The following is a 7,015-nucleotide window of genomic DNA, read 5'->3' on the forward strand; positions in this document are numbered from 1 at the left end:
AATTTCAGTTTTTGATAAAAATGCCGCCTTTATGAAAAGATCCGAACATGAAATCATATTGTTTAAGGTGCTGTCACAAGGATTCATGTTCAGCGTTATTATGACATAAAGAGACAGGTTGATTGCAGGTATAACTAACTTAGCATGATTTTCATTGCATCAGTGATATGCATTATATTCAGTTCGGCATAAAGCTTAGATTGACATCACTCATGGACTTGTGATGCCTCCTATCTCTTCTCAAAGCGTATTTGGCTTTCCCCAGATCACCCCAGTTTGACTCCAACCCCCTAGTGCTTGATCAAAAGATTTTATAGATAGTAAACATTTTAGGCTTTAAAGGTTGAGCGTTGGACATACAAGCCATCCGGACTTACAGGCCTTTCATTCGAGACATGACATGACTTATTTTTGTGCCCCATCTCTGTAGCTCTAGTTTGACCCTTTAAGCTTTTGAAATACGAATATTTTTTTTTATTTTTTGCTTCATAATAATCTTTTTTTTCTTTTTATTATATATTTTTCTCCCCTTTTTTTATAACTTGAGCAAAAACTTAGAAACATAATATTTTTGGTGATTAAGACACTAACGGGCTCGTGTATGACTGGGTAATTGCTTTTCTGCCTATCATTCGGAGATATATATCTGGAGACATGCACATTTCTTCAAAATGACTCTCCACAGTAAGTTTAGCATATTTAGTTTATATCACTTTAACTTTTACGCATCATGGAAAGCTACCATACAAATCAATGACTGATCTAGAACCTTTTAAGCGTAATAACTTCACCCGTTAGGCACACAAAAACAATTTATCTATCACTTTTCAAAGGTTGGATCAATTTTCATTTGAAAATATTTTAAAGCTTCTAAAAAGCTGTTAACTGAATAATGATATCACTTCCCAGAAGACACACATGTTAAGAACTCAGTCACCCCGGTCACTCTTCAGTTTCCAGGTAAATGGCTATCCCGTATAACCACTAGTGGTTAACACACACATGTTAAGAACTCAGTCACCCCGGTCACTCTTCAGTTTCCAGGTAAATGGCTGTCCCGTATGACCACTAGTGGTTAACATGACCAAAACACATATGAGAATTCGTGTCCCTCAAACTTGGAATTACCGACATAATTTTAAGTGAAAGAATTCAAAACACAAAAACACATCACAATCGTCCCGGATGCTTTCATTATTTAGATGAATGGCTATCCTGTGAATCTACAAGTAAATCACCAGACCAAACATATACAAGTATATGTTCTTCAAACTTGAGCAACCGACATAATTTTAAGCAAAAGTGTGTAAAAACATATCTTTTAATTAAAGACACACACACCCTTTTTGATTTTTTTAATTTTCTCCACCTAAATTTGTGCAAAAAATTTTACCGAAAGGAAAACTTTTATGTACATATTTAACCTAAAAAAGACTCAATCGTCGAAACGTATTATTTAATATATGAAGAAGTGTGATAGTCAGCTAACTGATGTACTATCATTTCTCATGTTCGTTCAAGTCATATTCTCATATTTGAGAAACAAAATACACTATACATGAAAAACTATACGTGAACATATTTTTGTAATTTTTTTAAATAAATTAAAAATTTAAAATCTTTTTGTTTGATCAATCTTTCATACCAAAGTGATACGGTTACCTTTTGTCTTCAAGACATCATTTTCCCATTTGTGAGAATCTCCCCCTAAGAATAAGCTTGTTTTGAGATTATGCATCCTTTCTAGTTAAATGTCTGGAATAAACCTTTTAATATGCAATGTATTCCCTAATTGATCCTACACACTTGGAGAGCAGATTAAAAACATTCTATCACCCTAAAATCCCGTCCAGGCAACAAATAATCCATTTTATGGTTTAAAGATTTAGAAACAATGAATATTTGCCCTGTCATGTGCCTGGAACAACCCATTTAAAACAATGAATTTTTGGTTGTTCCTACACGCATAGCGAGATCAGTTGGACATAGGAACCCAAGTCATAAATGTCTTGGGGTTCCCTTGAGCATCAACATATGTGACCTCTTGCCAACTCATATTTTTCCCATCTTTAACAGAATAATTTGTTATTACAAATTCTGTTTGCTGAGTTTTAAGTTTCCAAATCTGTCTTGGTTTAGTGAAATTTGAAAGAACAAACTTTGGAGTGGAACAATTTGAATTCGAATTCTTAGAACTCTCAACACTCTTTGATTTCTAAAAATTTAATTTTCTTTTAACAGTTTCTAAATCATTTGAGTGCAGACCTGTCATATTAACTATGAATACTTGAGTATTTGTGACCCGTTGTACAGATACTCATGGTTTTCTAAGATAAGCATTTTGTTTAACCACTAGATTCGGTTGAAAGCTGTTACCATTCACCTGAGGAGCTTGTCTATTAACAACACGGTAGTAACTCTGGTTTGCCAAATGCCCGCTGTTCCCGCAGACGAAGCACACCTTCATCCTTCTTCTAATGTCAACGTAAGCACTAGCCTCATTTTGGAATTCCTTCGTATGAAAGGTTTTTCCATTCTTCCTGTCCTTTGGCGCAGCCTTCTGATTTTGCTTGTAATAGGAAACATATAGACGATGAACACAATTTCTGGCTATATGTCCTGGCGTGCCATAGTGGTAACATTTTTGGCTCTTAATATAAATATCACTCACTGATTTATCAACACATGGAGATCCGGAGGATCTATGAGGACGAGACTGTCCTTGTTGTGCTGATTTCTTATGTGCCTTCCCTTTGTTGTCACAACTCTGTGTATTATTATTTGTACAATTTTGTGTTGTGGTGTCATCTGAGTTTGATGATACGTTAGAATAAGATTCATGTTCACTAGCCTGAACCCCTGTACTATTAGAAGCAACATCATTTACTATATCTACACATGAAATAGAAACATCAAAATTGTTCACACATTTAAAAAACAGGCTTGATTCCCTCTAGCGATCCTGATCCAACAATTTCTGATTTAACCTGTTTACCATACTTCATGTCTTTTACCTTTTCTTCCTGCTCTTTGGTAAGAGGAAGACTAGTATAGTTGTCATTGTATGGTGGGGGTACTTGACTGTATCTTATACATTTCTATTTTTTCACCACAATTTAGAGAACATGGTTGAAACCTTAGCTCAGATGAATTCGCTACTTGTGAGGGAGCAGACTGATTAAGAGTAACTTCAAACATTGAGATGAGTTAAGGAGAAGCTATTGAGTAGTTAAAGGAATTGATCTGATTTCCCCACCAAAATTATTTGAAAAAATATGATAGCCGAAATTTTCAAGAAAGATGTCCCACTCAAAAGAAGCGTCTAGGAAAAATTTCGTTTAAGACAAATTTTTTTTTCCGATTTTTCTCGCCAAAAATTCACCGAAAATCACCCGGAAAAAATTGTTTTCGCCAAAATTTTCAAAAATGTATTTTTACTTATAAGGAGTATTCTGGAAAAATTTCGTTCAAGAAAATTTTTCCTGTCAAAAAACTCTTTTTACCGAGAACCCTAAACTTTGATCTCTGTTTGACCGAAAACAGGTATTGACCGAAAACACACTTTGACCGAGAACACAGTTGACCGAGAACCAATGTTGACCGAAAACGAACTTTGACCAAAAACTCTAATTGTTGACCGAAAACGATGATTCAAGCCGAGAACTGCTGATTTCAGCCGAAAACACTGAAATCTCTTGATTGATGGCCGAGAACTGTTGATTTTAGCCGAGATCTGACTTGATCGTATTGAGATTTGTAACCTACTGAATCCCTTGAATTATGGGATTCAAATATTTTCCAAATTAACCAAATCTATGGCCAAAAATAGCACTATTTCTTCCCTGATCCACTGTTCACCGGAACACCAAATTAAAACACCAAGAACATCGAAATCTTGAATCGTTGATATCAAACCCGAACCTTGAATGGTTCAAAAAGCTCTGATACCAATTGTAAGTCCCGAATCTGGATCACTACAATTATGATATCAATAAAACATGATGTTAGTGTAGAATCCTAACACAGTGGTGATTCAAGAGCAATGATACGAAATAATGTAAATATGATGAACACGATGTAATACTCCAAATTCACACGATTATATTATTAAACCGTCTGGTACATGAGATTACACAATCTGTATTGCTCTCTAGATGGTGGCTATGAAAGTGTTTAATGTGAACAACCAACATAAACCCTATACATGTTATCTATATATAGGTAAACCAAAACACTAGCCCAACCATATCCCAAAGCCCACCGAGATCCATAAGGATCTCGGTTTACATACATAGCCCAATACGAAAACCCAATAAACATATAACTAAGTACAAACCACCAAATATGGACCCAAAAATTCCCAATCTTTTCATTTCATTCACAAGATGATAGTATCTCTCAATCAGTTGAGTCATTGATTCACCTTTGACCATTGTGAATATGTCAAACTCTTTCTTTAACAATGCCATCTTTGACTTTCTCATGTCGGGATTCCCTCTTTCTTTATTCAATAAAGCTTCCCATATTGAATGACATGACCCATTGTGTTGTAGTAATTGAAAGATCTTAGACTTGATTGATTGTTTAAACACATTCATCATCTGTTTATGATGAAGAAATCTAGCCTTGTTAGCTTCAGGTATTTGAGATAATCTATAACTTGTGCCATTTTCATTTCTTGGAATGATATATTCAACCTCAACAACTTCCCAAGTGTCATAGTTCACAGCTTGTACATAAGATTCAAACTTATTTGCCCAAGTAGGATAGTCTTCCATCCTAAGCGGCTTCGGGGGCTTGGTTAGTGTTCCCATTTCATTTTCCAAGTTAATATTCTGAATGATCGGTGATGTATGTGTCACAAATACATTTAAATCCTCCATTTTTGCAATCTTTGCACAAAAATCAGCAAACAACACACGTGCAACTTTATCCGGACAAATAACCTTTCAGCGTATAACCTTCGATGTATAACCGTGTAACCTCTTTATCCCGTATAATACCTTACACGCACACTCAGCTTATTTGTCAAACTTATCAGGTCAACACAAATCTTATACTCTGTATAACATCATATACGGACGAAAGACAACTTATACGTGAACAATACATCTTATACGCCTGACATACTTATCAACTTTGAAAATCTAAAGATTTGAGGTTGAATTAATCAAAATCACTCGTGCAGAAATGATTATTAGGTATCAGCGATCATCTTTACCAAAGGAATTGAAAAATGATCCATAAACAAGATATTAATTGAAGAAAGTGTAATCGGCGATGAGGTTTGCCTTTGAATATTCAAATATTCAACAATTAACCCCAGAATGTGTTGAAATCAATAGCGAATATGAGCCACATGCTCTGATACCACTTGAAAGTGCATGATGATCATGCATGAAATCATTTATGTGAAACACGTTATGATTCAGACTGATTAACTTGTTATTTGTTATACTAAACAATATCGCAAAATAATACTGTAAAGGAATAACAACACGTTCACTTATAAGACCTGATATATTGATATAACAACTTGAGTACAAAATCAGAACTGTTACCAAAATTGTTACAAAATAATGAACATGAAAGCCTATTTATACTGCTACAGTATCTACGTATAAGTCCATGGTTAACATATAAGACTTATATGACCGTGTAAGTCTTATATGGATGATTGTGACTTATACGCTACTAACCGTTTACATAATTGACAGCTTAAGCCCTTTACAAAACAAACTATTACATAATAAGCCCATAAGACCTAGCATTAGACATTAATGCTCTAACAACTCGTAGTGAAGATGTCCTGTCTTCCCAAAACGGAAACAAGCCAAAGACCTTATCTTGCGCTCGCCCCTATGCCCTTTCCCACACTTCTTACATTTATCGTCCTTCACTTCCCTCTTATAACTATCCCCCTCGGTCCTTGCTTTCTTTTCCCCCGACAAAAAACTAGTGCCCCCAAACCGTTTGCCATTGGAGTTAACATTCGAGTTCCAATGGTTTTTATGTTCGGCCGGCTTCATGACCTCCCGTTGATATTATAACGTACCAGCCAGGGTAACCACCGAGTGAAAGGTGCTCATGTCAGTATTCATCACCCCCTCCGAATATCCACCGGAAGACCTTTCATGTATATCTTGATTCTCTTGCTCTCAGGAGTAACCACGTCCGGACACAGTCTAGCCATTTGATTAAACTTGGTGGTATACTCACGATGGGTCAAGGCCCCCGCCTCCAGAGTTAAGAATTCATGTTCGATTTTATCAAGTTCATGTGGAGGACAAAACTGATCGGTAACCAGCTGCTTCAATTCTCCCCAAGTCATCCTCCTCACTGCCCTGTCTCCCATGACTTGGGTCAGATTATGAAAATAGAACTATAAAGAACCTCATCCAAAATTTCCGCACGCATAGACGGGTCTAAGGCGATATTCTCCTCCTTTTCAGGAACCGGGGTTTCTTCCCACACGAGGCTTAGATTTCTCTTTCCAGCCTCAACGCGAGGTCTATGACCACGCCAGGTGGGATGACCCCTTCTTGTCGATCGAGTCTTAGCCATGCCTTATCCCTACAGGGACAGAACTTTAATAAATTTAAGCACAAGTATTGTCTAGAATATGAAAAATAATGGTAACCGCTAACAACATTTAGCCCGTGTGGTTAGTTGTTTATGTTACCCCGCCCATCCTATTCATGTTAGTATTCTACCCAACACTTAAAGAAAATTGTAAACACTTAAAATATCTACAGTTACTCGTAAAGTGAAAGGTTACCTCTTGGAGTGCAGCTACCCGCGATTGGCAATTCTAGTCCCTTCCGTAATTGTTTGAGTCCAAGCACCGACGGGTGCCCGGATCTCTCAAACGTTGGCTCTGATACCAACTTGTAAGGCCCCAAAACCCGGGAGTCCTACAGTTGATAATCATTCCAAGCAAACTCAAATTTTAAAAGGTAAACCAGTTTTATGAAATTCAAAAATCCAACGCAGGGTATTCTTGAAGCGGAAAAGT

At 36.4% G+C, this 7,015-nt stretch overlaps 1 pseudogene; it reads right to left on the reverse strand.

Annotated features, from left to right (window-relative positions):
- Positions 1-4,883, reverse strand: part of LOC143591713 (uncharacterized) — a 42,059-nt pseudogene extending 37,176 nt beyond the window's left edge.
- Positions 4,884-7,015: the final 2,132 nt, after the last annotated feature.

This window comes from Bidens hawaiensis, unplaced genomic scaffold (genome assembly GCF_021521415.1).
Source record: "Bidens hawaiensis isolate Kalapana, Puna unplaced genomic scaffold, B.hawaiensis_p1.1 tig00039992_1, whole genome shotgun sequence".
NCBI classification, from domain to species: Eukaryota; Viridiplantae; Streptophyta; class Magnoliopsida; order Asterales; family Asteraceae; genus Bidens; species Bidens hawaiensis.